The 26,543-nt window shown below is 38.5% G+C and overlaps 1 pseudogene; it reads right to left on the bottom strand.

Moving 5' to 3' along the window:
- Positions 1-2,782: 2,782 nt before the first annotated feature.
- On the bottom strand, positions 2,783-3,416 carry LOC149187234 (dirigent protein 22 pseudogene; annotated as a pseudogene).
- Positions 3,417-26,543: the final 23,127 nt, after the last annotated feature.

Here is a 26,543-nt window from a genome sequence, read left to right as displayed (position 1 = left end):
TAGCAATCCCACCAGATATAAGCAAGGCACCCCTACCAAAATTGAGATGTATCTCGCCAACCTGCCATGAACTACTTCACACCTTCGTACACACCCAACATAGTAGCATTTCCAGTTATCACGAGGTTATCGAGCATTATTAAACTAAATAAAACACTGGTTAGATTCTTCAATTTAAACATCGTAAACACTCGACATGTGTCACATAAATTTGTAGAAAAGATACTGGATGACAGTTAAGAAAGGCATCGAAATGTTAAAGAAGTGCAATAATGGATTGAGAAATTTAAAATTTTGAGTTCATGTTTATTGTAGAATTGAAAATTTATGTTTATTGTAAATTCATACATCCAATAAACATAAAGTAAAGTCAATGCATCCCACAAACATAAAACAAATTCAATACATCCAACACACATAAAGCGAAGTCAATGCCCACGTCCTTCGCATAGCCAAAAGCTACAACCTACATAAAGATGGCCCTTATAAGATACTAAATAGAAGAGAAAGGAAAATGACAAGGACTTAGGTATTTTAAAATAGAAAATAAAAGAAAAGGTTGTTTCTTTCAAAACTACTAACAACACAAATTGTTTACTTCATAGGATTGCAAAGAAAACAATCAAGCAGGAAATAGAACCAAATCAGCATGCCCTCCATTGCTTTTGTTTCTAGTAACAAAACCTTCCACTCTAGTTTTTAGATGGAAAGATTGATGCATAACTTATAATTAATCTTCTATGCATGCACCACTTTAAAGTTCTCTTTACCTGCATCATATTGAAGTAAGCTCCACCATAAACTTCCTTTTTTTCATAAAGCTCAACACTCCCCATAAATAAACTTATCATCAGTCTTGGAAGGGGTTCTAAGTTTTTTGTTACCAGTAAGTCCCACAAAATTTTGAGCAGGCTAGCTTGGAAGAATTTTGAGTAGACCTTTAATAATCCAAAGACTTTTAGACTCCGCACTTGAGTAATAAAACTTATCTCCTTGAAAATAAATGGTCTTCTTGTTCCTCTTAAACAACACTTTGAAGATTAAAAAAATGAAAAATGAAAAAAAAATAAAAATTTATAGTGATTAATTCTATTCTTATTCTAATTGTGAATTTTAAATATTAATATATTATTGATCATAATTGAAGATTATATATATATATATATTCTTATAAATCTAAAAAGATTAAATATCTTAGTCTATACTATTATGTATAATAATTATTATAAATAAAAAATAATAGAAAGTATTAATTAAATAAACACCTTTAAATATGTTATAGCCACTACTGGAGTTAGTTATATTTTGAATCAATCATATAACAATAAATACTTTAATAGGACCCTTTATAACCATAGTCTACGCGGAAAACACATGATATCAAATAAAATTTATATAATTTTATTTTATGAAACAAAGATTAGAGGTATGTATTAATATGTATATATTTGTGAATAAAAATATGTTACATATTTATATAATTCTCTATTTACATTTTGTGAGTTTAACCACTATTAATAAAAATTTATCTAATAGTTAAAAAAATTAAAATCATCAATTAATATAATGATATTTACAAATTAAATTATACTTAAAATTTAAAATAAATTTAAAATAATAATTTTTTAATTTATAAATAACTATATACCAATACAAATTTAAACAATAGATTTTTATCGTAATATACCAAAATTGAATTTCATCCTAAAATATATATCATCTATAATAAAATTCACTTTATAATTCTAAATATAAAACTTTAAATCTCAAAAATTCCCAACACTGTATTTAAAAAAAAACTAATAAATTATCATAACATTTAAAAAAAAAAATTAAACAATTTAAGTTACTTATTTTCACCAATCTATATAAATATTCACAGATTTATTTAAATACTTGTATAAAAAGCTTTTCAAATTTCTTCACTATCCTAAAATATAAATAACTATAAAAATACTAGATCTTCTATAAAAACATTAAAATATTAAATAATAAAAATAATTCTTTTTATAATTTTAATTTACTGGTACTAAATAACAAAATTTAATTTTTCCATTCACCTTAAACATGTATATTAAAAAACACAAATACGATAAATATACCTATACATAAAACCTATTTCTTCTCCTTTGAAAATAAGTTGGCTTCGTGTTTCTATTACGCACCACCTTCCAAATTTAAAAAAAAAATTAAAATAAAAAATTTCTTCAATTTATTTTTACTCTCATTAATTCTATTCTTATTTTAATTTCATATATATATATAATAAATAATAAAAATATTATCTTAATGTAAATTAAACAAACACCTTTAAATAAATTATAACGCCCAAGTATAACCACTACTGGAATTAGCTATATTTTGAACAAGCTATATCACAATAAATACTTTAAGAGGGCACTTTATAACCATAATCTACACCGAAAACATATGATATCAAAATAAAGTTTATATAATTTATTTTATGACTGTTAGGATAAAATGATGAAATGCCATCTAATATCACGAGATTTCTGTTGTATGGGAATGAAAACGTTCTCACAAGAAAAATATTTTCTGCCATACAGTTTCTGGAACCCCAATGGCACCCAGACGAGCTCAGTGGTGATCCCGAGATCAAGGATATCTCGGATTTTGAAAGGACGGCCATAAAACAATCAAGTCAATCTTTACATTCCATGAACACTCTTCAAGGGTTTTCAATGTTTTATTCTAGTATGAAAAATAATAAAAAGAAGCCCTTAAACCTCTACGGCCGTTCTTAATTATGTAAATAGCCAATGCCCACTGGGTATAATGATAAAGTTATATCCTAGGCGGGGACGAGTAATGGAGCACTGTGACGTTGTATTCAACGACTGCATTGCCGGACTTTAGATCGAAGGAATGAGTGCGTGCGAGTGCGTAGCCTTGACCCAATCGAAACAATCCGCTCCCTCCAACGATGGGCATTTCTCTTACTTCATCGAAAACCCCGTTCTTCCCCACCATTGAAAGGGTGCTGCCGTTGTACTTGCCACTCTCGAAAACAAACGTTGTTACCATAAGCAGATGAACTTTCTCTTGGCACGATGAAACGTAGATACCCTGCGCTCTGCCAACCATTTTGGAGGTCGCTTCCGGCCCTTCGGTAAGCCAGTCGTCCATAACCCTAACCATGCCGAACTGAGTAAACGAAGAGTTCGTTGAGGGAGCAGACGCCACCTCCACGGCCGTCACATTTGTACCCACCAGTAAGTCGTGGAAATAGAAATGCAGGTGGCTTACCTTCAACAGCCCTAATTTCGGTATTGCCTCTACCTCCGCTATGTTAAGGTAAGCCAACAGCAGTACGATGGTCAATGTAATAGTTGCTGCCGAATAACCCATGTTCGCCATCTCTCCAAAATAAAATGCCTCAACGCCGACTACGAGAGAAGAACTGTGTATGGTGATGAAAGGGTAGCCCCAATTTTATAAAGCGGATGCCCGTGATGAACGCGTTTATTTTGGGGGCCACTGTTGTATTTTCACTGTTATTTTATCTTGGGTTGCCACGACCTTCTAGAAATTTTGTTGTAGTTCTACTAGTATTTTGTCTTGGGTCGACAAACCTTCTAGCGATTTTGTGGTGCGCATGGAATTTCTTGTTTTAAGGCAACATTTACTGCCCTATAACGTGAACCATTGAACTTTTCCATCGCGTGGAAGAATAGAGGGCAGACTTCAGTTCGTTTTTCCCATCAACGAAAGATCGCCGACGAAGATTTGGTTTAGATGTATGAGATTCTTTGGTATAAGAACTAGAACACTTGGAGTGTCACATCTTCCATGGTTGTTGGATACGGATACCTAATACCATGTAACGGGTCTCTTACGCTACCTCGTCGTTTCAGGGAACCTGAACTTTTCTAAATCATTGACTCAGAGGTTTGGTTTTTTGTCAGTGGGAATGACGTTCACTAGGTCATTAGGGAAGAACGACTAAACTCCAATGCCCCGGTCTTTACCATTTCAGACAGCAAGTGAATACGTAGTGGTAGTGGAAGTGGAAGTGTTTACTTATTATTTTTAAACTTAATAAACGCAGTGGTATTGTTTGAATTATTATTTGTAAACGTAATATATGGTGTGATTACGAAATATGAGAGGTTTTTCATAGTTAAAAACATGAGAATTGTTAATTTCATGTTCTAATTTAATATATTTTGTGATAAGAAATATGAGATTTTTTCCATATGATAATTCATTAAACTGATTTAGGTTTGGCAAAATGCTAGGAGTCAACTTTTCTTCTTAATCACTTTTCATTGATGTAAGCAACTTTTCGAACTGAACACTTAGGATGTCAATTTAAATGATCTTCGAATATTCTAATATGTTCCGTTGGAGTAGATCAACTTTAAAGATATTTTTAATATCTTAATATATTAATGGTTAAATTTTAAATTTTAATATTTTAAATTATGAATAGAATTATATAAACGGTTAATCAATACATTTTGTTTATTTCCATCTGCAAACTAAATTAACAAAAATGAAAATAATAATATTAACTTTTTAAAGGTCGGTAGTCATTTTTTTGCATTAAAAAATATAATTATTATGAATAAAGAACTTAATTAATATATAACTAATGAATAAATATTTTAAAGAAATTAATTTATAATAAATATTTTTAAGAATTCTTAAATATATGCATTTCCATTTATATAGGAAAATGTAAAGAATGCTAAAAATATTTCTTTCACATAATCGTGATTAATGTGAATATTTTTGAAAAAATAAAAAATATAAATATTTTTTATTATTATTAAAAATAATAATGAAATATGTGAAATTATAGGTTATGATTAAAGAATTTAGATAATTTATTTTATTATCTATATATATAGGGGTAAGTTAAAAATATTATATTGCTTTTAAATTAGAATTACATCTATATTAAATTTTTTGGTGCTATGGTTTGTCACGAGGGAAACTAAATTAATAATAAAATAAGATGAATTTAGTTTAAAAAGAGTTAATCATAACAACATAAAAATTGTCTTAAGTTTATTTCTTCTATTGCTAACAAAGATGGAGATAGTGGACAAGAAAATAGGGTCATGACATGGCTAGTGTTGCACCTTAAAGCATAAAAGAAGTTCCCTATACAGTTAAAGGAACCAAGAAACAAAGAGCATAAGAATAATGGTCAAAGCCATTGAGAAACACCATGAAAGAAATCATAAGGACATTGATATAGAAATAGGGACTGGGTCCCTTGGGTTATCTAAGGGAGTGAGGCCCTTTCCACTAAAAAGCGTATTCTCAGTTCAAGCTAATATATTGTCCATGTCACATTCTCCAATTATATTTCATCAATCTATTGAAGGATATCTTGCTTAGCTTCGTTGCATTCAAGGAGGAATTTGTAAAAAAATTCTTACTTTTCCAATGTAAGTTTATAGTGTGCATGTATTGGTTTTGTCGGCCATTAGTGTGACTGCTATTTAGCACTAAGTTTTCCTCTAAATTTATGATCCTTGAGTCGGATTTATCTTCTTGATCACTTACCACCTCTTCGTCAGCCATGTGAATTTATTCATTTATCTTGGTGGAGTTCACATGTGTGCCATGAATGTTAGTGCCTGAACGAGAGCAAGCTATCTGTCGAGGAATGATATAAGGAACAAAGGAGATTAAGAGAAACAAATGAAAAGGAATAGTAATGGCTCAAAGGAATGAATATTAGCAAAGAACCATGGTTGAGGAAATAAAGCATATCCCTTGAAAACCACGCAGGCTAAAAGGGGAGGTCACACACTAGTGCAGGAGTTGGCAAAGGGTGTTAGAGATAATGGAGAATATCCTAGAATAGTGAATTGGTTCACAGTACATCACGATAGGAATTAGTTTCTATTTCTTAGGGTATGGTTCTAACTTCCCTAAAACCATGATTACTATATAATGTGTGATGTACTTTGAGTATGTAGAGCACTCTACAGAGCCAGACTCTCCTGCTTCAGACTCTCTGTCAGAGAGTTGACCAGTGGATGTTTTTTATTAATTCAAACATTGGTTTTTAACATGGTATTGGAGCTGCAGGGTCGAGGAACCTGTACGCTGAGTGAAGGATTTGCCTGGAGTGCCTAAGGTGAAACCTTCATGTGGTTTGGGGGAAAAATCATGCCAATCCCACTGTGAGACTTCCTGCATTTTATTTTTGGACGACCATCGTGAATCCATGTTGGATAATCACACTGATCGTCGTGAAACCATGTCGGCTAATCGTGTCGACCGTGCAAACAAAAAAAAGGGGGTTGCGTCTTGGCCATGGCTGCTGAGAGAAGGTTGCGTGGAGGCCGAGGTCCGCCGAGAGAAGGCTACAACAACCCTATATGTGGAGAGGGCGCGTAGACTACAAGGGATCAACCAGTGCTAGAGGTTGTTGAAAATATCAGAAATCGCACTCGTAGAGATCAGCGATTTCTGTCTTTGACATAGATCTGGGGTATATCTAACATATTTTTTTTTACCTGTCAATTTTTTTTTTAATCTTCAAGATGAATAATGAAACGATTGAAGCATATTTGAATGAGCATAACAAGCTCGATGGCTCCAATTATGCGAATTGGAAATTCAAGATGCAGGCTCTGCTAGAAGTGCAGAGTGCTTGGACGATTGCAAATGGGGATGAGTAGAAGCCACCATTTGGATCAAAATTTATCCCGGATTGGGAGAAGCGAGAAGGTAAAGCAAGGACATTTCTGAAGATGTCAATGAAAGACGGCATCATACCACATATTAAAGAATGTGAATTAGCAAGTTAAATCTGGGGAATTTTGAATGATTTGTATAAGATCATGAATACAAATCATCTTCTATTCTTGAAGAGCAAGATATTATCCCTAAAGATGGAGGAAAATGAAGGAGTTGCTTCCTTCATAGCCAGGATCAAAGATCTCAAGAACAAATTGGCAGACATTGGTGAAACAGTTGTAGATACAAATCTAGTAACCATTACTATCAATGGTGTGACCGATGACTACCAAATGTTTATCACTAGGATAAACGTGATCGTGATGTTTGTACATCAGGAAAGATGCATAGAGAGGAATTCCTTGTTCGAGTAGAGAAGAAACAAAGCGACCTACTTGAATTAGTGCACACAGATCTTTGTGGACCCATGCAAACAAAGTCATTAGGAGGTGCACTGTATTTTTTATTGTTTACAAAGTTTTCTTGGGTATATTGTTTGAGTAAGAAAAGTCACACATTTGAATACTTTAAGCAGTTCAGAAACATGATTGAAAAGCAAACAAGGAAGCATATAAAAATTATCTGCTCCGATCAAGGGGAAGAATACAGGAAGGATAAACTTATCAAGTATTGTAAAGACCATGGGATATTACAACAATTCACAGTACCCCATACTCCTCAGCAGAATGGAGTAACGAAAAGAAAGAACATAACATTGTTGAAATGTGTTAGGAGCATGTTGAAAGTCAAGGATCTTTCGAATGGTTTTTGGGCTGAAGCATTGGATACTGCAGTTTATTTGAAAAATAGGAGTCCTACAAAGAGTCTTGAGTTTAAAAGTCCTTATGAAGCCTTATATGGAATTAAGCCTATAGTAAAACATTTAAGAGTGTTTGGGTCTAACGAATTTGCCCATATTCCAAAGGAAGACGGAAGAAAACTAGATTCAAAAGCCATTAGATGTACCTTTATAGGGTATTGTTCACAATATAAAGCTTATAGATTATTTAATCCCTCTACTCACAATATTTTCATTAGTAGAGATGTCATATTCCATGGGAAGGATCATGAAGAATCTAATAAGCACAATGAGGAATGGAATATTTCGTTCTTCATGGAAGAAAGAAAAGAAATAGGAAACAAACAGGATCAGTAGACAAAGGAAAAAGAAGAGAATTCAGATGCAACAGTTAAGCCAAGTCTAGCCAAGGGAACTCAGAATGGGTTAGAAGCTACACCAGTGCTTAGAAGCTCAGGTAGGCAGACTCAATTTCCTGCTAGATACATAGAAATGCTTTTATAAATAGTATGATGAATGTTGTTGAACCTTCTAGTTATAAGGAAGCAAATGAGTGTAGTGAATGGAAAACAACTATGGAATAGGAATATAAATCTATAATCAGGAACAACACTTGGGAGCTGGTTGAACTTCCTAAAGGGAAACAAACCATAGGTTGTAAATGGTTGTATAAATCTAAGATTAATGCAGATGGAACCATAGATAAATTAAAAGCTAGATTGGTAGCAAAGGGGTGTAGAAATTCCCACTGTAGATAACCTAATAATGTAATATACTAAAGAAAAATACTTGATCTACTTTTACAAACAAACTTGTTGAAGCTTAATTGATTATGAGTAGGATCAAATAGAACACATATAACTGATAATGAGAAAGCAATCACACATGAACACAGAAGAATACTCTGGGGAAGCCTCAGCTAAAAACCCCGACCTCTGTAATAGCATACAAGGGGAAATATGTTCGGATTACACAAAGCTTTAGCTCACAAGCTATCCAGCTTGATGAGCCCCAGAAATGGGTAACTATATAGGCTCATTCTGCCTATTATTTTCATTTAATCCACCATTCTCCATAGTTTTGCGCATATTTTTGAATATATTTATGTCAATAGAGTGAATGGGGATAATCACTTTTCCACATAGTCTAATGAGTGTTTATTGCAGATTTTTGGACCTTTTTGGACAAAGACCAGACATTTATGAACAGATTGGCAACCAAACTCGAGGAAATAGGGCTGAGGACTTATAGGAGGGGTGTCTCTTTCATTAATGACCCCTTCCTCGAGTCCTCCATCAACAACTCAGAGTACAAAAGCCCATAAATGATTTTCCAAGGGGCAGTCAAGCAGGTCTAGTGAAGTTGTCGTTATTTGCAGTTTTAGGCAACTGAGTTCCTAAAGTTTAGGAGGACTGTTGGGAGTCCTCACTCGTATAAATAAGAAGGCTTCAAGCCTCAATAGGTTAGCCATTTGATAGTCTATTTTCACACTTTAGTGCAGCCCTGTACTCAGCTCATTTTCGAACTCCTTTTGCGGATAGTTTTGTGATGTAACTATTATTTTTTTTATCATTGAAGAAGAATCCAACTTTAAACCAACACTGATCTTTCCTAAGGGGCTATATCTCTTGGGTTTGGGCCCAACCCAAGTGCCCAGTACCTCCTTTATGTATTTATATGCATTTTTTTGCATTCATGAAATAATTTATGTGGCTTAGGTTAAATCTTGCTTTGTTACTTAGGTTTCTTTTGATGGTTAGAATAAATGTTCTTGCTTCAAGTTGATTATATAGTTTGTTGCAATAATAGAAAAAGATCCAAAAAGGCTACCAAGCAGGCCCTGGTCTCCTTTCTCCCTCCTTGGGACGATGATTTGAGATCAAGGCACTATTGTTGCCACCAAACACTGTTTTTGCTTTCCAATGCAATTGCTAGTGTGAGATTTCAAGTTGGAGAAGTTGATATCAGTTGGACTCACATGCTTAGATCCTTTCTTGTTCAAGTTTCCATGGCTTTCTTGCATAAATTCCTGTCCATAAAGTTTTTTTCAACACTTTTCTGGTCATTAGGTCAGAATTAGGTTAAAATAGGTAAAACTCTATTTTTTAGTTCTTGCTTGGGACAGTTTTGAAAAGTAACTGTGCAGCTCTAGAAAACTCTAGCTTATCATTATCCCATCACACAACCTACTCTAATCTATTTCTCAAGCTTTCCCCCACTCATTCGCCATACTTTCCCAAACTGCCCTAATTTCTGTGTTTTTGTGCAAAATTGCTTTCTTGACCTTTGAACAAATCCAACCATCTCCTTCATTCTTGATCTTCATTGACAAAGTCCTAGACCCCTTAACATCTCCATCCAGCCTTCATTTCCCTTCTCCCACCATTTTTCCACCTTCAAACCTCCAAAAACCACTTTCGGCCTCCTCTTGTAGATCCTCCTGTAGAACATCCTGTAGATCCCCTGTAGCCTCCTGTAGAAGTTCATGCGAGTGATTTTTCAAAGTCTGATCACAATGGAAGTCTCTAGAAGGGTACTAGGGACTTCTTAGGACCTCTCCACACCTTCCCCACCTCCTGCAAAATCCAACTCCATCTCCCTTCGCCACGAAACCTCTACACAATCACAACTAATTAAAACACAAGCATAATAATTCTACGTGAAAATGCTCAAAAGTACAAAAAGATGATTTTTTCCCTTTTTCCTTCAGAAGTAGCTTGAATACATGCATTTTAAATTTTCAGTAGTCAATGTCATCCATTTTAGTAGTTTCCATCTCTTTTCTTGCAAAAGTTGGGTTAGTGGGTAAAATTAGTGTTTGCTAGGGTTTGTGTTTCCTTTCAATTTTCATCTTCTTCCTGCAAGTAGAATAGCCACTTTTGAGTTAGATTTCTTCCATCATAGTTAAAAGCTTCTTCTGAGAACTCATAGAAGTTGGCTTAAGCTCCTAGCGAATTTGTGCCAGCTGATCAAGTGATAACCTGCAGTAAGAGCTAGTACTTGTGCATATAGCACCGTCACTTCCAAGTTCGTTGCGAACTACTGGGTTGGTAAAAGTAAAGTAGGGAGCCGCAGGAGTTGAAACATTATTGCTGCAACATTGGACTTCACCATCTTTTTTGCACTGTTGCGAGGGAAGCGTCAGAGTATATTGTGATTAATGTTTTTCTTCTATTATTTTCACTCCAACATTTTGCTAAGTAGTTTATTTCAACAAGAGTAGAGTAGTTGTTTCATTTCAATTCTCCAATTTCAATTCTGCAACTTCATTTCAGCGAGCGTAAATTAGACATTTCCTGCTTTCATTTCCATTCTACAATTTCATTTAAGCAAGCGTAAATTAGATATTTCCCGCTTTCATTTCAATTTTGCAATTTCATTTCAGCAAAATAGCTTAGTCATTTCCTGCTTTCATTTCAATTCTGCAATTTCATTTCAGCAAAATAGATTAGTCCTTTCCTACTTTCATTTCAATTCTGCAATTTTCATTTCAGCAAGGTTTATTTTAGTTAGTTGCAATTTGTTGTTCAATCCATTTTAGTTTTTGCAGGTACAAGCAGAAAAAGGAACAAAAAAATCACTAAAAAAAAGAGAGATTTCCTTTCATGCCTCGTAAGAACAGAGACAATTCAGGAAAATTCCTGCCCAACACCCCCACCACATCACTAAGTCACCCTTCTCTCTTCTTTAGTGGCAGTAATCCAGAAGAACCTATAGATGAACCTCCAGAGATATACGAAGATCTTATAATAGAAGAAGAGCAAGAAACCATTCCTCTTGAGACTATGGCTGAGAACAGAAACGTTAAAGGAAATGGGGAAAGAATATAAGGTGCCTTTCCTATCCGAAAGACCAATGGAGACACAAAGATGAAAAACATAAGTCCCTCAGCCTTACCTCACTTCCATGGATTGACCACCGAAGACCCTGATACCTTCTTGTTTGAGTTTGTTGTTCTCTGTCGAACCTATGACTATGCAAAAGATGAGCAGAAGTTGAAACTCTTTCCCTCTACCCTCAAGGATGTAGCGTTACACTGGTTCATGGGGTTACCTAGAAACAGTATCACAACTTGGGCTCAGATGCAACAAGCCTTTAACAACAAGTATTGGGACTACTGTAGGTTAAAGGACACCAAGCAAGAAATCTTCCGAATGACCATGGGAAGTGATGAATCTTTAGAAGAATATGAAGAGAGGTTTCAACTTAGTTATAAAAGGGAGAGGTGCACACTTGACCCCAAATCTCTGAATTTGGTTCTGCTCAGAGGAGTCCCTAAAGACCTTCTAGATACCCTCCATTTGCTTGCTGGGGGAGACATCTACCAGCTACCTTATGATGACATAAAGACTATGTTTAGAAACCATTGTAGGGCAGCCAGAAAGAAAGGTAGGGGAAGTCAACCTTTAGCCAGTACCCTCTTATCCAGTTCATTCCTTAAAAAAGAATTTGCAAATCAGATGGAAGATTTCAAAAGTGAAATGAGACAAACTATTGCCATGCAAACAGATACCTTGTGAATCCAAAAGAAGCAAGAGGAAGCCAAGAGGGCTTTGTCATCTTTTGTCCTAGGTGCACTAGAAAGAATACGAGGAATGAATGTCCATTGCACTCCGTAGAAGTGTGTTTTGTCTGTGAAGAAGACCATCCTACAAATCAGTGCCCTTCCTTACCTGGATTTAAAGCTATGTACCAAGGGGCTGAAGGAGCCATTGAACCACTCTACTTCATGAACCAAATGAGGCCACATGGACCTAGACCTTACCAGTAGGGAATGCAAGGGACATCCCAGACTTATTACAACCCCAATCAAGCCACTTCCATGCCTTCTTGGGGTCCCCTTGCTCATCCTTCCTAGTCCACACCCCGTCCTTGGTTGTATCCATCTCAATACCATACTCAACCAACTGCTCATTCATTTCATTCTCACACTCACCCACAACCTCAATGGAATGCACCTCATCAGGGGTGGAAGCCCCAATACAACTCTCCTCCCACTCTTTTGCCTCCACCACCTGCTCAACCACAACCATTACCTCTTGATCCTCCAAGACAACCCCAAATACTTGCTCAACGAAACCTGAACCCCAATAACAGACAAGCCTAACAAGTATATACTGGAGAAACAACATGTCCTACCTATGCTGTGGAGATTTAGGAGATAAACCTACGATCTGGGAAGGTGCTCCCAGATAGCCAACCTCCTCCTAAGGAGGATGAGGAAGAGAACCAGGAAAGTGAACCAAAAACCATTCCACCCTTTCCTGAGAGACTAACTGGAACCACACAACTAACCCCAGAAGAAACTGAACTTCTGGGAGAACTAAAATAGTTATGTGTAAAAATACCACTTCTCCAGGCCATAAAAGATGTACCAATCTACAACAAGTTGATCAGAGATAAGTGCTTCAGGCACCTAGGAAGGTGCAAGAGGGATGCCCCAACTATCAATGTCATAGGACAACTGTTTGACTTGATGTTGAGGTAGGTAATCTGTCGGAAATATCTGGACCCTGGAAGTCCTGTAGGCGATGTCCACATCAATGGCACCATAATCCCCCACACCTTGATTGAGGTTGGAGGATGAAGTCTACTCCACGCCATTGTGCACAGTGGAAACTACCAAGGGGGGTCCTCAAACCGAGGATGATCTTATTGAGAAGTTGATTCAAAATCCACCCCCCAGTGTGTTGCCACTAGAAGAGTTGGTGAAAGAAACCCAAGCCAATGCTTTAGTTGTCTCTGTGTGGCTGATCTGACCTCTCTCCGAGTTAAGAATGTGGAATTTGGCCCATAAATAATCTCGAATATCAACTCATCCCTATCCACCTCTCAGGAGAAAGTAGCTTATTGAACAACCATTTGGATGCTTTTGCTTGGAGCTATAAGGAGATGAAGGGAGTCCACCCTTCAATCTATACTCATCACATTTACATTAAAAGAGATTGTAAACCAGTCAGGAAGCCTCAAAGGAGGATGAATCCAGCCCTTAAGGTCATTGTCAAAGAAGAACTGCAAAAGTTGTTGGATGCAGGATTCATCTACCCCATCTCTGATAGCGAATGGGTTTCTCCTTTGGTGCTAGTGCCAAAGATAAAACAGGAAGTGGAGAATCCGTGTAGATTATCGAGAACTCAACAAGACCACCAAGAGGGACCATTTCCCTTTTCCTTTCATAGATCAAGTGTTAGATGGCCTGGCAGGGAAGAAGTTCTTTCCCTTCCTAGATGGGTTTAGTGGGTACAACCAGATCCAAATCAGCCCGAAAGACCAATATAAAACCACTTTCACTTGTCCTTAGGGCACCTTTGCCTACCGGGTCCTTGTCTTTGGGTTGTGCAATGCTCCTGCCACTTTCCAGAGAGCAGTACTGAGCATATTTGCTAAACTAGTTCATGATTCAGTGGAAATCTATATGTATGACTTTACCCCTTATGGTTCTAATTTCCAGGAAGCTTTGACTAACTCGAGGAAAGTTTTAGCCAAGTGTATTGAAATGAGCCTGTCCCTCAGTCCTGATAAATGTGAATTCCTGATGACCGAAGGGACCGTGCTAGGTCATACAATTTCTCAGCAAGGATTGCAAGTGGATCCCAACAAGATTGCTATCATCCAAAGGGTTCCACCTCCCCAAAAGGTAAAAGATGTTTGGAGTTTTCTAGGCTTAGTAGGGTATTATAGAAGATTCATTAAGGATTTTAGTAAGCTAGCCTCTCCATTGTTTGGTCTTTTGGGAAAAGATGTTGAGTTCATATGGACTAACAACTGTCAAGAGGCTCTGGATGCCTTGAAAGGTAAGCTGATAACTGCCCCAATCTTGAGAGGTCCAAATTGGGCCCTACCTTTCCACATTCACACAGATGCCTCGAACAAAGCTATAGGAGCAACCTTAGGACAAGTTGAAGAGAAGCTACTGTATGCCATATATTTTGTCAGTAAAAACCTATCCAAGGTAGAATTAAACTACAATGTAACCGAAAAAGAGCTCCTGGCTATAGTCCATTCTCTAAACAAGTTAGACACTACATCACTGGCTATCAAACCTTCGTACACATTGATTATGCTGCAATTAGTTATTTGATGAATAAACTAGATGTAAATGCTCGTATCATTAGATGGTTACTTTTATTGCAACAATTTGATTTGACCATTATTGATAAACCAAGGAAAATGTTGTTGCTAATTTTCTGTCTAGACTAGATCTGCCTGTAGGTGAAGAAGGAATGGTGGATGATCAAATGCAAGATGAACACCTATTTTATATTTCAGTATTCTCTCCATGGTTTGTTGATATAGCAAATTATTTTGTTTCAGCACAGTTTCCGCCACAACTATCCTCAAAAGAAAAGAGCAAGATCGTGTGGAAAAGTGTCCCATTCACTTGGATTGAGGGCAGTCTTTTTAAACTTGGCCCAGATCATATTTTGAGGCAATGTGTTAGGGAGGAGGAAGTCTTTGACATCCTCCTAACCTGTCATGATGGGCCCTATGGGGGCCACTTTGTAGCAAAGAGAACTACCTTCAAAATTCTGCAGGCAGGTTACTATTGGCCCACTCTTCATCAAGATGTCGGGAGATACATCAGCCAATCTGACCGATGTCAAAGGATGGGGAAACCTACTCCAAAGGATGAGATGCCCCTGCAACCTGAAGTGACTTTCGAGCCATTTGAGAAGTGGGGCATGGACTTTGTGGGTCCTATCAACCCTCCTTGAAAACAGAGGTCATACATCATTGTGTGCATGGATTACCTGACAAAGTGGGTAGAAACAAAGGCAATCAAAGTAGCAATAGAAGAAAAAGTAGCTGAGTTTTTGAGGGAAAATATCTTCTACAAGTTTGGCTATCCAACATAATTAGTCACAGATCAAGGAAGTCAGCTTACCTCCAATCTGATTGAAGACCTGCTCACCCATCACAAGATTAAGCACAAAAATTCCACCCCTTATCATCCACAAGTAAATGGATAGGTGGAAGTCACTAACAGAGCTTTGGAAGGGATTTTGAATAAGGTGGTGAGTAGCAGCAGGAAAGATTGGGCAGGTCAATTGGTTGAGGCCACTTGGGCCTATAACACTACTTGGAAAACCACCACAGGTTTCACACCCTATGAGCTGGTCTATGGGAAGAAGGCTTTGCTGTCCATAGAATTTGAATATAACACATTAAGGATGGCAGCTCAGCTAGACCTAGATCTTAGCCATGTGCAAAAGGAAATACTGCTTCAGCTAAATGGATTGGATGAACAGAGAATGCAAGCCCTTCTCCCTCAGAGGTAGTCCAACTTCAAAGAAAAATATGGCATGACAGACACCTCAAACAATTCCAGCAAGGAGATTGGGGCTACTGTATGATTCGAGATACAAAGATTTGAAGGGAAAATTGAGGACAATATGGCTATGACCATATGCAGTAAAAAAATGCAATGACAATGGTTCAGTTCTTATCCGAACCATTGATGAAGAAGCCATACCCATGCTCGTCAATGGGCATAGATTGAAGATCTACAGGAAGCCCCTTTCCAAGTAGGAGTTCATTGAGAATTTGGGTAAATCAGTGTTGGTAGTGGAGCAGGACCCTGTCTCCACTCCACCGACACCCTGAGAATAAAAAAAGAAAAAGAAAAAAAATAGAAAAATAGAAAATGGAATAAAAGATCTCTGGGTGAAAACCTCTTGGAGGCACCCAGGGCAGGCAGTTAGGGAGGCACCCTAGTTGTCTCAAAAGAAAGAGAGAAAAGAAAAACCTAACTTATTTTGAATAAATTGCAGGTTGCAAGAGGGTCACAAGAGGAAAAATACATGGCTAGGCTGCATGCACCCTTCACAATCCATCTCTCCATCACCATTATCCTTTCGTAAGTCTTGGTCTCATTTGTTCTGAAAATTTCGCATCCTACAGGAAACTCTGTGTATTCTATAGGAGGATCCTGTAGAAACTACAGAAAGGCCAAAATCAATCTCGAAGAAGGACCCGAGGGTTGGAAAATGGTCTATGAGGCTAGTGAACCTCCCTGCCACCATCCATATTTCTATTTCACCATTCCATCCCTGTACACCCGCATTTCCTCATGTTTTTTTGACCCTGCACAGCCACATACGGAAATTCTATTTCTTTCATTCTATAAACCCAAAAAAATGATGACAAATAAAAGAAGCAACATTCTTACTCATTCCTACCTGATACCTTCCAACTGCTATTTCTTTTCAATCGAGACTTTATTCAGCAGTTTTTCAGCCCTACTAAAGTATTAACCTGAATTTCCGAAGGAGAAGTAGCTACAGGAAATCATACAGGATTCCTGTAGCAGCTGATCCCTTTGAAAAACATACTCTAGAGACAAGGTCAGCAGCGAGGATGCATGCAACATACAAGGAGCAGAGCCTGAGTGAACCATCATCAGCATAAGCCAAAGGCTGAGCATGCAAAGCGCCAGCAAAAACAGCAACAAGGAAATGAACTGCCAAAGTCCGAAGCACGCATAACACAACAGCGACTACGCAGGTAAGTGCCTAAACCTATTCCTCGATTGCATGAATATTATTTCAAAACTGCATGAACTATGGGATAGTCACGATCAAATGGAATCGGTGGCTAGCTAACTGGACACCCTCGTTCAGTTCACACCCCCTCGTGGAATTCAAATGATCCTCGTCAAGTTTAAACTTCCAATTAGATACGTAGTCAGCACGTGTGGCATGTCAACTTGGGGAGAAAACATTCGGAACTGGTAGTGGTGGCAGCGTGTAACGGGGGTAAGGGAGGTGATGGCGGTCAGGTGACATGCAGAACCATTATGATCGTGATGTAGGACCAACGGTCCAGATGGGGATAATGTACCCATCCGGCCACCTCACCTCCTCACCACGAATTACACCAACAGTTAAAGGACAATGCGGTCTAAGCCTCCGCCACCCTTTGTTTCATTCTTCATTCACGACGTTCTCGACTGTAGTACTCACCTACCACATTCAGAGCAGTGAACCAGTCGGCTTCCGCCAATTTTCTACTAGTTTAAAAAAAAACCCTCCACCTATCGGGCTCTACAGGAGCACTGCTACATCCTACAAGAGTCGAAATATTTCTACAGGGAGGGTAGAGAGCAGCTCTGCAAAAGGAAAACTAGAGATTTTTGTCAAAATTTGAGCTTGAAACGAGGTAGGCTCGGGAAACCTCTCTGCATATGACCTATTTGTATAAGGGGGTGGATTAAAAACACAGCATTGGGTTGAAAGAAAGGAAAGTGAAGTTTAAAAGTCTCTCTGCATATTTTCTCTAAGTTTTACACAGTTCTCTATTTTCTTCTCTGCATTCAAAGTTTGTCTTCTTCTTTCTCACATTCTACTGTAAAGAAAACACATGCAACCGTAGAAACTAGTCTGTGAAGAAAAAAACCAAATTTGCAAGTTTGTGTACTCTCTGAAAAACCTGTGTTATCTATTATCTGTCCTGCAATTTTTTTTTTAATTTTTCTTTCCAAAAGCTTAGAATCAAATTTAGGATAAAAGCAGTTTGAAACAAGGGAAATATTTCCATTTGATGTTGTAAGGAGAAAACACATGTAAAAATTCCCTCTCTGGTTTCAGAAAAAGACAAAATTCAGCTATCCCTCTGTTTTCAGTTTTTCCTTCTTTCTCACCTGAGCATTTTCAGAGGTCACTAAACACCATGCCAGGAGGTTTCATGAGAAAAGAACCTTTGAACACCAACAAATTGCATGAGCACATCGAGGTGGTGGCCCTCTTCACCAGGGAGGACTGGATGCCCTTCTTTGAGATAATCCATGGACATGATGAGGAGGTAACTGAAGAATTTTTGATGTCCTTAAGACCCCATTCGAAAACACATGCTACAGTTAGTTTTAGGGGTCTGACCCTAGAACTTACACCTTATTTTATTAGCAGAATCACAGGTCTTCCACTTCAGATCCCTTGGAGCAAGGAGGAAAAAACATTGGGACAGGTTGCTAAGAAGACATTTTTTCAGCCTGAAGAGCATCCTGTAGAGGATAAAACTAGGGTCAGAAGGACAAGCTTACCTCCTCCATGGAGTGAAGTCAGCTACCAAATAATGAAATATATCACATGTGAAGGGAGGTTCAGCATAATTTATGGTTATCACTTCAGGTTGTTACACGAATTGAGATATGGGATGGGCCTACCTCTAGCTAGAAAACTCAGTCTCCCATATTTCCTCCTTCAGTCTTTCATAGAATGTGGCACCAAGCTAAATGCAGGGGTCACAGATCAACTGGCCCACCATGGGCTCATCAAATTGTTGGTAGAAGATGCCCTACACACATATACCATCCCCATAGCTTGGGAATTTTCAGGAATATGTCCAGAGAAATGACATCAAAACTTTGACTGAGGACATCAGCTCATCTAGCAGTGAAGAGGGGGAGCAGAAAGAGGAAATTAAGAAGGAAAGTCATGAGGAAGCATATGACATTCAAACAGAAGGAAAAATAGAGGAGAAATAGAAAGAAGAAGGGAAATTTGACAAAACCACTGTTGAGCCTGAGGCAGAAAAGAAGACAGCCTCAAAAACAGAGAAGAGGAAAAATACAAAAGTTGAGAAGAAAGAGCCCAAGAAAGCACAGAGAAAGACTGCCACAGAAAAGGCAGGGACCCAGCAAGAAAAAGAGAAAACACCACCAGAGGCAGCAGAGGCAAAAGCAAAAACAACAGGCACAAGAAAAATTGTAGGAGATGAAGGAGAAGGATAGCAGGAAGAAACATCCCCTGAAACACTGGCAAGGGAAGCAACAGTTGTACTTGCTGCATTAAGCACTCTAGCAAAACAAAAGGGAAAAAGAAAAAGGCAAACCTCTATGTATTTCAAAGCTAGAAGGAGCACCAGGATTAAGGTGGGCAAGCCCCAACCACCATCAAAAGAACCAATTGTCATTGAGGATGCACCTACTGAGAAGAAGGAAGAATCTCCCTCCAAGGTCTCTATCACCTATGAGAGAGGGAGTCCCAAAAAATCGACCTAGAAGGAAAGAATCAAGTTGATGGATTCCAAAGCAGTCCTACAGGAAGCTGAGACATCTCTACAGGAAACACTAGCCAAGCTGAAAGAAACTGAGAAATTAGAAGAGAAGGAAGTAGAATAGTCACAAGGGGAAGGCAAGGCCAAAGAAATACCTGAACCAAGCCCTTAGCCTAATTTAGGCTCCTATTACAATCTGCTAGAAGGTGGGAAGATCATCCCACAAAAATTTGTTGTGCCTCTTTTCTTTGAATTAGAAAAAGAAAGGGTTAGAACCCACACCTGGATGCAAATTGCTAAATCTAAAGGAGTTGAAGATATAGGGCACATGGAAGACAAGCTGAAAGAGTTGAGAGGGGAGTTGGCCATGGTAAGGCACATAGAGAGCAGTAGAAGAGCCCAACTACAGGAAGAAAATGAACTGCTAAAAAAGCAGTTACAGGAACGGGAAACTCAAAAGGGAGACAGGTTGCCAATCTTGGAAGGGCAGCAACAGCAAGAAGGTCCACTAGCAGATAATGAAGCAATAGAGAAACAACAGCAAGAGGGAGAGCCACAGACTGATGTTGAAATGCTAATGAAATAGTTGCAAGAAAAAGAGTCTCAGGCAGCCACTGAAGTGCAGATTTTGAAACAGTAGTTGCAGGAAAAAGAAGCCCAGATGGCCTGCATGGCCAGCTGGGAAATGGAGACCTTGCAATGCAGACAACCAGCGAGATCCTATGCATTGTATCTCAAAGACCAATGGCTCCAATTCCAAATTAAAACATTGGCCCAAAGGGGCACAATCCCATTCCAAAATTATAACTAGTTTATGCATTTATGTGATAGTAGTTCAGCAGAGGATAAAGCCAAATTAGCAGAATTTTACCTACACAATATGGCACTCCCTAATATGAATTTATGGGATCCAAATGCTACATTGGGAGATCTACAGCTCATGGCTATGGCTTCTTGGTTGAGCCATGAGGAAAAGAGAGCAGTAGAAATTCAAAATATTATGGCCAGGGAGCTAAGTGAGCCCCTCATGATAAGGGCAGAACCAGCAGAACCATTGGATCTCATATATGCCCACCAACACCTTGCAAAAAATCCTCAAGTTGCCCCTGACTATGTTGAAAGGCAAGCATAGGCTATTGCTCACTTTGAAGATATGGAGAGACTGTTTGGTGATAACTGCCTTCATGCTTGCACAAGAAGATGGAATACCTTGTCCCATAGCCTAAAGATCAGGGAGTATCACTCCCCAACCAGAATGAGGGAAGCTATGAGGAGAGTGCCCTTATATAAACAATCAATGAAAAACTTGAAAGCCAACTGGATTGGTCTAAAATACAGTCCTCCACTGTTGCTAGGATTATTGGAAGGAATTAAGGAGGAGGAAGAACAGAAAAAATGGGAGGAAGTGGACAGAAAAGCAGGTTTTCATGACAGAGAAGAGGACATCACCTCAGAAGTTTGGGATGTCAGGGAAGCTGTTAAAACTATCAAAGATGAACTAGATTAGTTGCTCAGAGGATGAGCAACACATTCGGCAGGGGGTGATGATGAGCTCCAAAAATGGGTAACTATATGGGATCATTCTAACTATTATTTTCATTTAATCCACAATTCTCCATAGTTTTGTGCATGTTTTTGAATATATTTATCTCAATAGAGTGAATGGAGATAGTCATTTTGCCACATAGTCTAATGAGTGTTTATTGCAGATTTTTGGACATTTTTGGACAAAGCCTAGGAATTTATGAGCAGATTGGCAGCTAAGCTCCAGGAAACAGGGATGAGGACTTATAGGAGTGGTGTCTTCTTCATTAATGACCCCTTCCTCGAGTTCTCCATCAACAACTCAGAGTACAAAAGCCCACAAATGATGATTCCAAGGGGCAACCGAGCAGGTCTAGTGAAGTTGATGTTATTTGTAGTTTTAGGCAGCCAAGTTCCTGAAGTTTAGGAGGATTGTTGGGAGTCCTCACTTGTATAAATAAGAAGGCTTCAAGCCTCAGTAGGTTAGCCATTTGATAGTCTATTTTCACACTTTATTGCAACCTTATATTTAGCTAAGTTTCGAGCTCTTTTTGTAAACAATTTTGTGATGTAACTATTATTTTTTTTATCAATGAAGATGAATCCAGCTTTGAACGAGCACTGATCTTTCCTAGGGGGTGTAGCTCTTGGGTTTGGGCCCAAACCAAGTGCCCAACACCTTCTTTGTGTATTTATATGCTTTTTCTTGCATTCATGAAATAATTTCTGTGGTTTAGGTTAAATCTCGCTTTGTTACTTAGGTTGTTTTTGATGGTTAGAATAATTGTTCTTGCTTCAGGTTGATTAGATAGTTTGCTACAATAATAGAAAAAGATCCAAAAAGGCTACCAAGCAGGCCCTGATCTCCTTTCTCCCTCCTTGGGACTATGATTTGAGATTAAGGCACTATTGCTGCCATCAAAAACACTGTTTTTGCTTTCCAATGCAATTGCTAGTGTGGGATTTCGAGTTGGAGAAGTTGGTATCAGTTGGACTCACATGCTTAGATCCTTTCTTGTTCAGTTTCCATGGCTTTCTTTCATAACTTCCTGTCCATAAAGTTCTGTTCAGCAGTTTTCTGGTTTTTAGGTCAGAATTAGGTTAAAATAGGTAAAACTCTATTTTTTAGTTCTTGCTTGGGACAATTTTGAAAAGTAAGTGTGCAAATCACTTGTAGAACACTCCAGCTTATCATTCTCCCATCACACAACCTGCTCCAGTCCATCTCTCAAGCTTTCCCCCACTCATTCTCCATACTTTCCCAAACTGCCCTAATTATGTGTTTTTGTTTCAAATTGCTTTCTTGACCTTTGAACAAATCCAACCATATCCTTCATTCCTGATCTTCATTTACAAAGTCCTAGACCCCTTAACATCTCCATACAGCCTTAATTTCCATTCTCCCACCATTTTTCCACCTTCAAACCTCCAAAAACCACTTTCGGCCTCCCCTTGTAGATTCTCCTGTAGATCCCCTATAGCCTCTTGTAGAAGTTCATGCGAGTGATTTTTCGAAGTTTGATCACAATGGAAGTCTCCAGAAGGGTACTAAGGACTTCTTAGGACCTCTCCACACCTTCCCCACCTCTTGCAAAAGCCAACTCCATCTCCCTTTGCCACCAAACCTCTGCACAGTCACAACTAGTTAAAACACAAGCATAATAATTCTACATGAAAATGCTCAAAAGTACAAAAAGATGATTTTTTCCCCTTTTCCTTCAGAAGTAGCTTGAATACATGCATTTTACCTTTTCAGTAGTCAATGGCATCCATTTTAGTAGTTTCCATCTCTTTTCTTGCAAAAGTAGGGTTAGTGGGTAAAACTAGGGTTTGCTAGGGTTTGCGTTTCCTTTCAGTTTTCATCTTCTTTCTGCAAGTAGAATAACCTCTTTTGAGTTAGATTTCTTCCATCACAGTTAAAATCTTCTTCTGGGAACTCATAGAAGTTGGCTTAAGCACCTAGCAAACTTGTGCCAGCTGATCAAGTGACAGCCTGCAGTAAGAGCCAGTACTTGTTCATATAGCACCATCACTTCCAATTTTGTTACAAACTACCGGGTTGATAAAAGTAAATTAGGGAGTCCCAGGAGCTGCAACATTATTGCTGCAATACTGGAGTTCACCACAACTCTTAGTAAAATCCTACAATACGACTCACTGACTGAATAGACACAACTTACGCCTTCCCTTAGCCCTCCAAGCCTCCTATTTCCTTGTGCAGCTTCTCTTGTGGTCCAATGCTACCACTTGTGAGAATTGGCCTCATAACACAGTCATAAAACTCAAAAGTAACTGCACAATCTCCAAGGAATGAATTCCTTCTGCATGCAAGAGATATCCTCAATGGAATATTCTTGCAACTGATAGTACAGTGTCCCATCGTCTGATCTCAATTGGGTCTCTGACTGAACTGACATGCATGAGTTATTTATGAGAGAATATTCAGTTATCTGAAGTGCAGCAGTTACATTCATGCATGCATTAACTAACTAGACTCACAATCAGTTCAAAAAACTATTTGAACTAATCTAACTAGACTTAACACAGTTAACTGACCTAACTAATTACAACTCAAAGTACAACTCATCCTGATCTCATTTAATCAATGGATAACTTCCTCAATCAAAGGGGAAACTGTTGCATGTTTTCACATAGACTTCATGTTTGATTTTCTACAACTAATTAACTCAAGATGAATTAATTAATTATTTTACAAACAACTGCTAAGATCAAATTCGAATTTTAATTCTCAATTTTAGTTTAGGGACTAACTAAAAATGGAATGTATCCTGAAATACTATTTAAAGCGGTGATATTTTTAGCACTTATATTTTTAGCATTTCTTGTTTCTATTTTCAACACTCCCTCTCAACAAGAAAGGGATTATCAGTCACCCCAATCCTCTCTTTGTCGAACTTGAATTTGCATTTTGACAATGCCTTAGTCAAAATATCTGTATCCTGTTCCTCAGTCGCAACATACAACAACAACATGATCCTCTTCACCACAAAGTCTCAAAGATTATGATACCAGATATCTATGTGCTTGGATCTGTCATGAAATACTAGATTCTCGAAGAGTTTGATACAACTCTGATTATTGCAATAGATCATAGTTGGATCCATCCTTTTACCAAACAATCCCACTACAATCTTCTGCATCTAAATGGCCTCGCATGTTGCTTGACTAGCAGCCATGTATTCAACCTCTGCTGAGCTAAGTGCAACTGACCTCTATTTCCTGCTGTACCAGGAAACTACAGTTGAACCAAGGTTGAAGATTCCTCCAGAAGTGCTCTTCCGGTCTGATGGACTCCCTGCCCAATCTGCATCTGTGAAGCCCTCAAGCTTCACTCCCTTTATCCGTCTGTACCACAATCCATACTGAGGTGTGCCTCTAAGGTATCTTAGCAAATGCTTTGCTGCATTCCAAAATAGCTTGGTAGGCTAAACCATAGCTTGACTCAGCTGGTTCACCGCGAAGCATAAGTCTGGTAGTGTTCACTAGATACATCTATGAACCCACAAGCTGTCGATAAATAGTAGCAGCTACTACGTCACCTGAAGTAGCATCCTCCTTCCTCTAGTTACTAGCTAGAGGAGTCTGCATGGGCTTGCACTTCTCCATGTGGAACCGCCCAAGTATCTCATTGGCATACTTACCTTGAGACATAAACACTTCCCCATCCTTCTGTAGACAGTAGTGCATAAGACCCATGTCTTTGATCTCAAACTCTCTTGCAAGGTACTCCTTGCAAGACTTGATCAACTAATCATTACCTGTCAAAATCAGATCATCAACATAAAGAAAAATGATCAATGGCTTACCTTCTACCATGATGTGGTAAAGGTTCGCATTTTCTTCACTCTTAGTGAAGCCCAACCTGGTGAAATAGTTGTCGATCCTAGTGTACCAAGCACGAGGTCTCAAAACCTTCCGGCTACTCAATGTACACCTCTTCCTCAATCTTCCTATAGAGGAACACTGTCATCACATCCATTTGATGGATCTTCCAACCCATCTAAGCTGATAGTGCCAACATCGATTTGATAGATATGTACCTTGCTATAGGAGCAAAGGTCTCATCATAGTCAATCTCCTCGACCTATGAGAAACCACAGGCAACAAACCTTGCCTTATGTTTCTCAACACTCCCATCAGCTGCCTGATTTACCTTGTAAAGCCATCGAGAACTCACCGTTGACTTGTCTTGAGGTCTTGGGACAACATCCCAAACATAGTTCCGAACGATAGAGTCATACTCCTCCACCATAGCCTCAACCCAGACTGGTTGCTGCACTACTTCCTCGAATGAAAAAGGTACAGTCTCTACACACTCCCCAACTAGGGCTATGTAACCAGTGTACTGCTCGGGTGGCCTCCTATATTTGTGCTAAGGAGATGGTTGTCCCACATTCTCTCACGCATCCATCATCAACCTGTCAGCTTCCCTTGAGAATTTCCACCCATCTCTGGAAGACTCACCATGAGTGGATGTCTCCACTCCCAGATCCTCTACATGCAGCTGCTCCACATCAATCTGAGGCTCCTCCTCCTTAGGAACTGAAAGTTCCTCCTCTACATGCAACTTGAGCTCCCTCTCAAGTGATACTCGCATGGCTTTCTACTCGTCAAACTTCAGATCTCTTCGTACCAATATTCTCTGACTGGTAGGCAGGAACACCCGATAGTTTTGGGGTGTATCAGTGTACCCCACAAGTATCCCAAACTCAGCTGTTGGATCTATTTTCTTCTAGACATCTTTGGTCACTTGGCAATAAACAGATGATCCAAAGATCCTGAAGTGACTCACATCTGGTCTCTTCTTGGAAAAGGCCTCCATAGGTGTCTTCATTCCCAGTATACGGTGCGGGATTCTGTTCTGCAAGTATACTGTTGTACTACATGCCTCAGCCCACAAATGAAGTAGTAGGCTTTTTTCATGCAACATTACTCGAGCTGCTCCCACAATCAATCTATTCTTCCTTTCAGCCACCCCATTCTGCTGTGGGTTATGGGGTGCCGACAACTCCCATTTAATTCCTTCTGCAGTGCAAAAATTCCTTAAACTATTGGGAGACATACTCTCCACCATTGTCTCTATGCAAGGCTTTTATTTTCTTTCCAGATTCTTTCTCTGCTAAGGCTTTAAACTCACAAAACCTTAAGAAGGTCTGATCCTTCTTTTGCATAAAGTAGATACAACATCTACGAGAAAAATCATCAATAAAAATAACATAGTACCTTTGTTTAGTGGTGGAGGCTATAGAGAATGGTCCACACACATTTGTGTGAACTCGCTCTAGGATTGCTCTAGCTCTACTGTCTCGATCCTGAAAGGAATATTTCGCATACTTACCCAAGGTACAACCTTTGCATGTATCCTTTTGCTCCAGTTTTCCCTTGGGAAGTCCGGTAGAAATCTGCTGCATGATCTTCAAGGCCCCATGGTGCAAGTGGCCAAATATTATATGACAGAGCTTGCTAACATCTTGTTTCTGCA

This window comes from Pinus tabuliformis, chromosome 3_1 (assembly GCF_031772625.1).
Source record: "Pinus tabuliformis cultivar Carrire ecotype Pingquan chromosome 3_1, CPIR1, whole genome shotgun sequence".
NCBI lineage: Eukaryota > Viridiplantae > Streptophyta > Pinopsida > Pinales > Pinaceae > Pinus > Pinus tabuliformis.
The sequence above is the reverse complement of the archived record's forward strand: the minus strand, read 5'-3'. Positions and strand labels throughout refer to the sequence as shown.